General features: G+C 50.2%; 1 protein-coding gene across 4 annotated transcripts in view; it reads left to right on the top strand.

The window, feature by feature from the left end:
* The window catches only part of IFT43 (intraflagellar transport 43), a 92,688-nt gene that overhangs the window by 10,197 nt on the left and 71,068 nt on the right, over window positions 1-11,423 (top strand). The gene's annotated exons all lie outside the window — the stretch shown is intronic.

The raw sequence follows: 11,423 nt of genomic DNA on the forward strand, positions 1-11,423 counted from the left end.
GACCCTTTTTGGTGACATTTTTCTTCTTTCTCACCAAAATAGCCCTCCTGATTGGCCACATTTTTCAGCCTTTTTCGTAGCCGCGCTCCAATGGGCTGGATCGCCTGATGCTTCCGATAACATTGCCGCACAGGGATGTGGGGAACGCGTTTTCCACACTTCATATTCGTGTCGTGCTTTGCATGCCTGGGTGCTGAACTCTCCCTCGGGTGGGCGATGACCATCGCGGACCCCTCCCCAGGGCCGGCTGCCGGGTGGGAGGGAATGGCATGTTGGGGTGGAGCCACGTCAGCAGCTCCAGATCTCCCCTGGTGCCGGCTCTGGCTTCGACGCCGGCTCTCCGAGGGCCCGGGGACGGTGCACTTGCTTGCTGGCTCCCCAGGAGTGCACTGGTGAAGCTTGCCGGGGGCCAGTGCACTTTGGGCCTTCCTCACGTGTGGCCAGGGCCGAGTGAGAAATAGACTTCAGGAGCTTGATCCCGCACCCTTAGGTCGCCTGCTGTTGTCATTGTCTGTGCCAGCTGTTTTGTCTTTAATTCCACGTGTGCCAGTTACTAGGTGTGTGTCCTGGGCGAGTTACTTACCCACCGGAAGCGTGTTTTCTCATTGCCTGAGTGGGGATGACTGGCGGCCGGCTCCCTGGGCTGTTCTGGGGGATTGGAGGAGAGGGTGTGTGAAGCTCTGAGGCCGGTGCCCAGAGCGTGCCGCTGCTGCCGTTCGCTGTGTCAGATGAGACTCAGCGCGTGTCAGCAGTGTCTCCCAAATTGCACTCTGTTCAGAGTACAGAAGTGTTCCTGTTCCTAGAGCTGCCTTTGCCCTCAGGGCAGGAAAGCATTCGGTGAAGAATCCTTTTGTTAAGAGTGCTTTGTGCCACCTGAGACTGCTTTTCTTGGTCTCCTCTAGTAGCATTTCTGCCTGTGCAACCAGCCATTTAGTTGCCGACTCCTTTCCATCTTCAAAACCCAATCCTCTGTCTAGGGGTTGGCAGTCTTTCCAGACTTCATTGCAGACTTAGATCGTTTTATTGTTTTCAGGGCATATGAGTAGAAAATGAGGAGGGGTGACCTTGGTGACCTCGATGACCTTGGATAGAAAATAATTCTCATTTGTTCATTTCATTCATTCACTTATGCAATCTGAGAGCTTTCTGTGTGCCAGATATTGTAGTTGGAGCTGGGACTACAATGAAAAACCAGGCGTATGCTCTGCCGTCTAGAATCTCGATCTAGTGGCCTACAGAAAAGTAAGTCGGGGTGGGGGTGAACAAGGAAAGAAAGTTGAGCACCCGTGTTGAGGCCTTTTTACTCGGGGGACCTCAGGAAAGGTTTTCCTGGAAGAGATAGTGTTTGAGCTGAGACTTGAACGCCGAGTAGAAGTTAAGCGAGAAAGGAGCTGAGGGAAGAGTGCTCCAAGTAGCAGCCTGAGCACGTGCCAGAGTCTGGGGCACCTCGGATCTGTGAGTGGAGCAGTTGGCTGTAAGGTGCTGGAGTGAGGTCGTCAGGGACCAACCCCTTTCCTCTTTCTGACAAATGACCCAGACGAGGCTGGCCAGCATTTCTTACACGACACGAAGATGACTGATTAACACAAGGAGAATTGGACAGCAAGCTCTGCTCTCAGTGTTTCCAGGCTGGTGTTGGTGCCTCTTCAACGCAGCCATTGCACATCCCTCTGTGTGTCTGTGTTTGCTGGGCAAGAAGATCATCTCTGGAGAGTGCTCAAGGATTTCAGATTATGTCGGCTGTCGGAACGTGGTCTGATTCCTTTGGTGGGATTTTTTTTTTTTTTCATGGTAAAATTTTCATGCTAATGATATTTTGCTGTGATGAGACCTGACTTCTATTTAGGCAAGCGTTTCAGAGCAAGGGCTCCTCAGACTGTATGACTGTAGATAGCATTGTGTTTAGGAGAAGCGCGGGAATTAGAGAAATAGTTGGAGCTACTGTCATCTCATGTGGGCTGTGGCAGTTCCTTCCTAGGTGGTCTCTCCTGTATTCCCGCTCTCCTGCAGTTCAGCTGGAGTGGCCTGATAGCGATGTCCATCAGTCATCTCATGTTGAAAACCTTCTCGTGGATACCCATTGCAGCGTGACACTTAAGATAAAAAACAAATCCCAAATCCTTGACTTGCACCTGCATGATCTGGGCCTTCCTTACATCTCCAGCCTGATGATACCTGTTACGTGATTGCAGTCATGCTGAGCTCTTTGCCTGTGGAGTCCTTACTTACGCTAGCTCCCTAGAATGCCATAATTCCATAGAACAGAATAGATAGGACAGACTCCCCAGAGTATTTTAGTTACATAGAATTGAATGGAACAGCTCCCTAGAATAATACAGTCCCATAGAACACAATAGTTTCCTAGAATACTGTAGGTCCTCAAGAACAAAATAGAATTATCTCCCTGGAATACTGTCGTTGGATAGATTAGACTAGAATAGAATGGAATAATGGCCTGGAATGCACATCTTTACTCTTTCCTGGGCTGAGTCTTACTTGTCTTTTGGATTCAGCTCGAATATCCCTTCAAAAAATGTTACCTGCTGGTCTCCTTATTAGAGTTGTAGTATCTTTTCACTTTTTCTCTCTTACCAATCATGGTTTACAACCAGGTGTTTGTGCAGGTTTTTTGGACCGTCTCGCTCACTGATTGCAAGTTCTAGAAGCACCTGCCTGCTCTCCCGGAGCCTGGCACGTTGTAGGTCCTCAGTAGGTTCTGGGCCTGAGCGAGGAATAGGCGTGAAGGAATGATGTGTTCAGAGCCTGGTGCTTTGAGGCCACTGTAGTGGGTGCCCAGGAGGCCTTGATGTGTAGACTCAGGAGTGCTGGGCTCAGGGCTGGAGCTAGAGATTGGAAGTCGTTAACACCGCGGGGCAAATGGAAGCCCTGTCCTCTGAGAGTCCCTAGAGGGAGAGACGCAGAGGGCCTCCAAGGGAAGCCGAGGCAGAGTCACAGCTAAGGGACGGGAGAGCCGAAGAGCAGCTCCCAAGTAGCAATCGAGGAGAGGGCAGCGTCAGGCACCTGGGGTAGGCAGAAGCCCCGAGAAGCCAAGTGTCGGGGAGCGAGGAATGCACAGTGCTTGCTGCCACCACGAGGGACCAGGAAGGGGAGCCGCAAGCAGAGGTTTTGTGAGCGTGGGTCCCCGCAATCTCAGGGAGCAGGCCGAGGGAGCCGCGTGTGCCCAGCACAAAACTACACACTGGGAGGGCCCAGTGAGTGAGTGTTAAGAGGATCGGGGACTAGGCCGTGCGTGGTGTCCTCTCCCCATCTCCGCACCCCTCTTCTCTTTGTCTTTCATGAATGGGCCTGCTCTGTGTTTCCTTTTCCTCCACATGTCTCATTTTCCTGCGGGTCTTTGTGGTTTTTTTTCTCTTGACCAGTGATAACGGAGAACTCCGTCTGCCCGCTCGTCTCTGTTAGCGCAGGCGGCCCCCTGCCCCTGAGATCACAGTCCCTAGGGAATCACGGCCATCGTGGCTGTGAGTGTGCTCGGACGCTGGCCCCGTGGCAGAGTCGCCTCACAAAGCGTTTCTCAGCACGTAGCCCCATCTCTAGGTGAGGCCGGACTGTGTCTTTACTGACATAAGTGGAGTTTACTCATTCATTCACTTACTAGTCACACATTTAATATATACTTCCCCAAAGCAAGCACGACAGCCTCGGACTATAGATACGGAAGGGAAGTGTCACACAGAAGGTGACTCTTGGGGTGGGTTGAAGTGAGTGAGTAGGAATTTGCCAAGGAGGAGGAAGGGCAAAGGGGCATCTGTGGCCGTGGGAACTGCCTGTCCCGAGACGTGCCACTGTGCAGAGGCCTGGTGTTTTCATGGTATGCTGGGCAACTTAATGTGTTTGGAATGTAGACCCTAGCATCACAGGTGGGAAACGTGGGGTTTGTTTTGTGTGTGGCAGGAATCCCACTAAGATTTTAGAGCGGGAATGACATTATTGGGTTTGTGTTCCAGGAAGCTAATCTGGCAGCTGTGTTGGAGCGCTGTCTAGAATGGGTGAACTGCCGGCCCAGAGATCAGTAGGAGGCGGCTGGAGCAGTTGTAAGGGAGGATGTGGCGTGAAGCAGGGCAGTGCTCCCAAACTTCAGGCTCTCCCAGGCTGTTTGTGCAGTTTTTGGTATCCACACACCATTCACATTATCAGCTTTGCTGTGTGTGTGTGTGTGTGTGTGTGTGTGTGTATCAACTCCTCTTTTATACTTAAGTGCATTTATTTTTGAAAAGAAACTGCATCAGGGCTGACGTTGTGGCACGGCAGGTTAAGCCACTGCTTGCAATGCCAGCATCCCAAATGAATGCTGGTTTGAGTACCAGATGCTCCACTTCTGATCCAGCTCCCTGGAAGCAGAAGATGGCCCAAGTGCTTGGGCCCTGCCACCCACACGGGAGTCCCAGATGGAGTTCCAGGCTCCTGGCTTCGGCCTGGCCCAGCCCCAGCCATGTGACCATTTGGGGAGTGAACTACTCGATGGAAGGTCTCTTTCTTTCCCTGTCTCTCTCTCCCCGCCCGCGTCTCTCTCTCCCCATCTCTCCCTCTCTGTCTCTGACTCAGTCCTTCAATAGATAAATAATTTTCTTTATGTTTAAAAAAGGAAGTTGTAGCTTGTGGTATTTATATTTTTCTTAGTGCACACATCTTGCTTCCACCCCTGGTAGGTGTTCCTCTCTTGGGAGACAAGAAATTGAAGCGTGGCAGGGAGAGGCAGAGGCAGTGTGAGCGCCTGGTGGCCTCTGAGGGCAGATTTGCAGGATATGGTGACAGAGTAACGTCGGAGATGGGAGAGCAGGAGAGTTATCCCAGAAGAGGAAAGAGAGATGCTGTAGCTGAACAGGCATTTCTTTTTCTTTTTTTAAAAATCTTTTAAAAGATGTATGTATTTGAAAGAGTTACAGAGAGAGGCAGAAATAGAGGTCTTCCATCCTCTGGTTCACTCTCTGCAACAGCCAGGGCTGGGCCAAGCACAAGCTAGGAGTCAGGAGATTCGCCCAGGTCTTCTGCATAGTGCAGGGGCCCAAGCACTTGGACGATCCTCCACTGCTTTTCTCAGGCCATTAGCAGGGAGCTGGATCAGAAGTGGAGCAGCCGGGACACAAACCGGCACCCACATGGGATGCCAACATTGCAGGTGGCGGCTTTACTTGCTAGGCCACAACTCTGGCCCCATAAGAGGCATTTCGGAAGAGATGTTCTGCAGTAATTTGGAAGAGTAACAATCTAGGGAAACTTGAGGGAGGTAAGTGGCAGCATTATCTTGGGACTCTGGGTTTTGAGGTTTTAAGGAATAGGCAAGCTCTTCTTGAAAGAGCTGCAACAGGCCGGCGCCACGGCTCACTAGGCTAATCCTCCACCTGTGGCGCCGGCACCCCGGGTTCTAGACCCATATGGGGCAATGGATTCTGTCCCGGTTGCTCCTCTTCCAGTCCAGCTCTCTGCTGTAGCCCGGGGAAGGCAGTGGAGGATGGCCCAAGTGCTTGGGCTCTGCACCTGCATGGGAGACCAGGAGGAAGCACCTGGCTCTTGGCTTTGGATAGGCGCAGCGCACCGGCCATAGCAGCCATTTGGGGGATGAACCAACGGAAGGAAGACCTTTCTCTGTCTCACTAACTCTGCCTATCCAAAAAAAAAAAAAAAAAAAAAAAAAAGCAAGCAAGCAAGCTGCAAGAGAAATGAAGTCTGGGGGGGAAAGCCAGGACTTGGCGAGGTGAAGAGAAGGAGAGAGTGTGCTATGACTGGAGAACCTCTCCTCTGCCTAGGAACCGTAAGATGTGGTCAGAAGGCCTCACTGAAACCTTCAGCTAGGCTGGATTCTTCTCGTTAGGTAGCACATCAGTGATTACCGAGAAGGAACAAGATGGCAGTCCAACATTCTTTTAACGCTGCTTTACGGGAAAAGTACTGACTGATGTTGCGTGAGACATTTCTGGTCACCTGCATGTACCCCGTGGCATGGAATTACGTCAGTGTGGTTAAGCCACTAGTTTTTTTGTGTCATCCTTAATTCTACCCTTGACTTGATGAGTATAGCTTTTTTTTGTTAAAGATTTGATTTATTTATTTGAGAGGCAGAGTGACAGAGAAAGGGAGAGACAGACAGAAAGGTTCATTCTGCAAATGGCTACAATGGCTGGAGTTGGGCCTCTCTGAAGCCAGGAGCCAGGAGCTTCTTCCAGGTCTCCCATGTGGGGGCAGGGGCCCAAGCACTTGGGCCATCTTCTACTACATTCCCAGGCCACAGCAGAGAGCTGGATCGGAAGAAGAGCAGCTGGGATACAAACCGGCGCCCATATGGGATGCCCACGCCACGGGTGGAGGCTTAGCCTACTATACCAAAGCACTGGCCCCCGCTACAACATTTTATATAACTTTTGTAGTCAGTGCTCTGAGGATTAGAATAGGGACCCTTAACTCCTCCCTGGCTACTTGGAGTTAATGTGACATCGCTTCACGGAAATGAGATTTGCAGCAGGCTTGAGTCCCTGGGCTCCCCTCCCACCCTTTGCGCTGTTGATGTCATGTATTTTTAAATTACATATGGTAGAAACCCCAGAATCCCGTTTGCCATTTCGCTTTAAACCATTGTTACTTGGAGAAATGTTTGCCATTTCTGATCGTCCTGGTTTCTTCCCGTTGCTCCAGGTTTCCGCGGGGGATCAGGTAGGCCCGCAGATCCTCCCTTAGCGTTTGTGGTGGTGCCGGTGTGCAGAGAGCAGCTTCTCCCTTTGGTTCGTCTGGAGCTGTTTTCACTGCACCTTTGATTTCGAAGGGCGTTTTCCAGCAATACAGACCCCCCCCCCCCCCGCCCCCGACAGCCCGCCATCCCCTTTCCTCCCGTGAGTCTCCCGGGTGTGAGCCTGTCCTCCCGCGGGCTGGGGTTCTGCTTTCTCTTTGTTTTAGCTCGTTGACTGTGGGGTGCCTTCCCGTGATTTCCTTTGAAATTATTCTGCTTGGGATTTTCTGAGGTTCTCAGATCTGTGAATTGACCTTTCTTCCCAGATTTGAAAAATTGTAGGCCATTGTTTCTTCAGAAATCTCTTCTGCTCCAAATGCCACCTCCTTGTTTCTTGGACTCCAGCTGCTTGTTGTTGTTTCATAGATTCATGCTCTTTTTTCCACCCAAAACATTGTTATTTCCCTCCTCCATCTTTTATCTTTTTATTCTTCAAATTAGATGTTTTCTGTTGATCTGTCTTTAACTTCATTATTTCTTCTGCCTCCTTCAGACTGCCGTTAAGTCCATTAACTGAATTTTCCATCTCAGAGATACTTTTAAATTCCAGATTTCCATTTTCCTACCTTTTTTTAAGTATAGGTTTTATTTCTTGCCTAGGTTACCTATTTGTTTTCTCATTCATTAAGAACTATGTTTTCGGCCGGCGCCGCGGCTCACTAGGCTAATCCTCCGCCTTGCGGCGCCGGCACACCGGGTTCTAGTCCCGGTTGGGGCGCCGGACTCTGTCCCGGTTGCTCCTCTTCCAGGCCAGCTCTCTGTTGTGGCCAGGGAGTGCAGTGGAGGATGGCCCAGGTGCTTGGGCCCTGCACCCCATGGGAGACCAGGAAAAGCACCTGGCTCCTGGCTCCTGCCATCGGATCAGTGCGGTGCGCCGGCCGCAGCGCGCCGGCCGCGGCGGCCATTGGAGGGTGAACCAACGGCAAAGGAAGACCTTTCTCTCTGTCTCTCTCTCACTGTCCACTCTGCCTGTCCAAAAAAAAAAAAAAAAAAAAGAAAAAAAAAAAGAACTATGTTTTCTTTTAAGTCTGAGAACATATTTATAATAGCTTCTTTAAAGTCCTCGTCTGTTAATCCAAACCTTTGGGTCATCTTGAGGTCAGCTTTTTCTTTGACTATAGGTCATGCTTTCCTTTTGCTTACATGTTTAGTAATTTTTTGTTTGTACACAAGACATTGTGGATGATTCATTGTAGAAACTAAAGTTATGTTGCCTTCCCTGAAAAGTGTTGGTTTTTGTTTTAGCAAGGAGGTAGATTATTTGCAGGTCACTTGAATTCTCATAAGCTTGGTTTCAGGCTTTTTGTTAGGTCTGCTTTGGTTTTGCCCTTAGTCCCAGAGCAAATCTGATAGTCCTGGGACATGGTCTCTTCTGGAAGGCATGGCCCTTCTGGAATTTTATTGGAAAATTCAAAATGTAGCCAACCACCTGTAATTTGGTAGAGCTTAAATTCCACACTGTGTCTCCTCCGCAGTGAGCAGTAACTAAAATGTCATCTTCACTCAGGTATTTTCCATCCTTGCAGCTGTGGCTTTTCCTTGGGTTTCCTGGGAGTGTCCTCCATGCATGTCCAATGCAGGTGTTGGGTAGGAATTGGGGCGGGGAGTAGGTAATGCTAATTTGGAGCCTCCCTCCTCCCCAGGATTTATCCCTCTGTGTTTGTAGCAGTTCTGCCAGCCCTGGACTTTTGTCCTCCAGACAGTGAAGCTGCAGCATCCTGCCCGAGTTCTGGTTCCCAGTTCCTGCTCAGACTGCGAGTGTACTTGGGAAATCCATTTACATGTGCATTTTTACCCGGTGCGATTCTCTCCCTCAAGGATCACGTTCCCTCTGGTTTCTGCTGCCTTTTTCCATCTTCCAGGGCCTTCACATGGTTGCTTTATTTATTTTGTCCCAAGTTTATAGTTGTTGTTTTCTGTGAAAGTTAGTTGAATGCAAACTGGTCTCCCATTTCCTGCCAGTTGCTGTTGGAGTGGTTGAAGATGCAGTGATTTTTCCCAACTGTTTTTTTTTTTTTTTTTTTGACAGGCAGAGTGGACAGTGAGAGAGAGAGACAGAGAGAAAGGTCTTCCTTTGCCGTTGGTTCACCCTCCAATGGCCGCCGCGGCCGGCGCGCTGCGGCCGGTGCACCGCGCTGATCAGATGGCAGGAGCCAGGAGCCAGGTGCTTTTCCTGGTCTCCCATGGGGTGCAGGGCCCAAGCACCTGGGCCATCCTCCACTGCACTCCCTGGCCACAGCAGAGAGCTGGCCTGGAAGAGGGGCAACCAGGACAGAATCCGGCGCCCCGACCAGGACTAGAACCCGGTGTGCCGGCGCCGCAAGGCGGAGGATTAGCCTAGTGAGCCGCGGCGCCGGCCTCCAACTGGTATTATTAATGAGAAGAGAATGAGAGTGGTTGTTGTAGAGTGAGATTCTGTCAGTTTTATCTTGGGATCAATGACGGACACTCGGATGCATTAACTGTTAAGACAGTGTTTTGACGTGGGTAGTGCACTTGGAAGCCAGGATCAGAATCACGGGTAGGAAAGAGACACCAGGATGTAAGTGCCTGTCGTGCGGATGCTGTGCTAAAAAGTTCGTCTAAAATAAGGCCTCTGCAGGAGTGGACACTTGGTGCAGTGGTTTAAAGACTGGGTTGGGGTGCCTGCATTTCATGTTGGAGTACCTGGGTTCAAGTCCTGGCCCTATTCATGATTCTGGCTTCCTGCTAATGTGTATCCTGGGAAACAGCCCCTGATGGTTCGAGTAGTTGGGTCCCTGCCACCATGAATTGAGTTCCTAGCTCCCAGCTTTGGCCTGGCCCAGTCCTGGACGTTGTGTGAGCCAGCACTTGGGAGATCTCTCTGTCTCTTTCTGCCTCTCTCTACCTTTCTGATAGCTAAGAAGCTCTCTAGGGTTGCAGAGGTCAGCATTGTGCTACTTCAGGGGCAGGGATTCTTTCTGTGTAGTCTCAGGCTGAGTAGCAACATGTGTAGTTTAACTGATTGTACCCAGGCCATTGTCACCTGGGAGCAGTAGAAGAGCTGGTCTTCAGTCTTTTCGTGTTTGGGAAACGGTGGGAAGAGGGCCTGAGAAATTAACCTTGGGCTCGAACTGATAACCTGAAGAAGAGCCCATCCCGTGTTTTCTCACTGGCACGTGTACAGGGGGGTCTCTGCCTAGGTGAGGAAACCCGCAGCAGTGTAGGAAGCGTTTCAGACATTTGTCCACTTCAGAGGACCATCTCTAGCCCTGGTTTCTGCCCTTCCTAATTTGGCGAGATTGGAACGGCCTTGAACTTACGGACACGATGGTGAGAGGAGATGGTGGATTTTATTTATTTGATACCACACTTGATCTTAGCCAAAAGCCCAAGAAGTGATTAAAAGATTTATTTATTTGAAAGAGTTACAGGGAGAGACAGAGAGCAAGGTCTGCTATCTGCTGGTTCACTCCTGGATGGCTGCAGTGGCCAGGACTGATCCAGGCCAAAGCCAAAGGCCTGGACTCCTTCTGAGTCTCTCACAATGGGTGGCAAGGGCCTGAGCACTTGGGCCATCTTCTGCTATTTCCCAGGTGCATTAGCAGGGAGCTGGATCGGAAGTGGAGCAGCTGAGACTCGAATTAGTGCTCAGACGGGATGCTGGCACTGCAACAGCCTAACCTGCTGCACCACAATGCCTGCCCCAAATTGGTGGTTTTTACAAAAAGGTTCTTAACAAAATTAAAGTTGTTAACCATGTACTGCCAACCTCATTCCACCCCTCTAAAAAAAGAAAAAAAGATTTTAAAAATATTGACAGTATGTGAAATCCAGAAGTTTGAGAAGCAGTTGTAGAAGTTGTAGAGTATAAAAGCTTCTAGAAGTTTAAAAACTTTAAGATAACTGGGACTGCTTTTGACATGGTGTGGAGCGGGCACAGGGAAACGTGTGCTGGTGTGCCTGCCGTGACATTACTCTGTGCTAATAGTGTCTTCTCCCTGGGCTCCTACAGCCAAAGCAAGAACTGGTGGTGTGAGACCCGTGGTGTCCTGGTCACACCATAGTGTGACACGTGGTGGGGGCTGAAGCGGGACATTGCTCCCTAGGTCTCACATGGGGAGGACGAGTGCCAGACCATGGATTAATACTTCTTTTCCTTCATCACCCTGAGGAGTCTGGGAGAGGTCAGGTTTCCTAAAGCATCGAGGTTACCGTGTGCTGCTGCTCCTGCTCACCTCCTGCTCCCCACTGTCCCGCCCTGGATTTGGTGACTGTGCTTAGACAGAGTCACAGGTGCCAGGAGGGGTTGCTCCCTAGAGTGTTGGGAATTTATGCCCTCAACGTTGTATGTATTTCTGGCTACACACCTGCTGGATTAATTTTAACAAGTGGAGTTACGAGAATGGAAAAAAAAAGTATTGATTTTGATTTGTGGTGAAAGTTGAAAAGAATGTTTGTGTTGGCTGAATGACAAAGTACAGGGGAATGGGGCATGTCTTCGTAAGTGTCTGGAAGGTGCATAGACCCACGGAAAGGAAGAGGGAAGAGCTGATTTGAGATGATCCAAGGGAATGTATTGAAATCAAGAGATACCGGCTAAGGTGGGACAATCCAGGATGGATTCTAAGCATGACTTTCAGGACTGGAACCTGTTGTCTCTGCATCAGCATCTCTAACAAACCGCTGGTAGCCCTGCCCCACACAGGACTTACCGTGGACG

Source organism: Oryctolagus cuniculus, chromosome 20, assembly GCF_964237555.1.
Source record: "Oryctolagus cuniculus chromosome 20, mOryCun1.1, whole genome shotgun sequence".
Lineage (NCBI taxonomy): Eukaryota > Metazoa > Chordata > Mammalia > Lagomorpha > Leporidae > Oryctolagus > Oryctolagus cuniculus.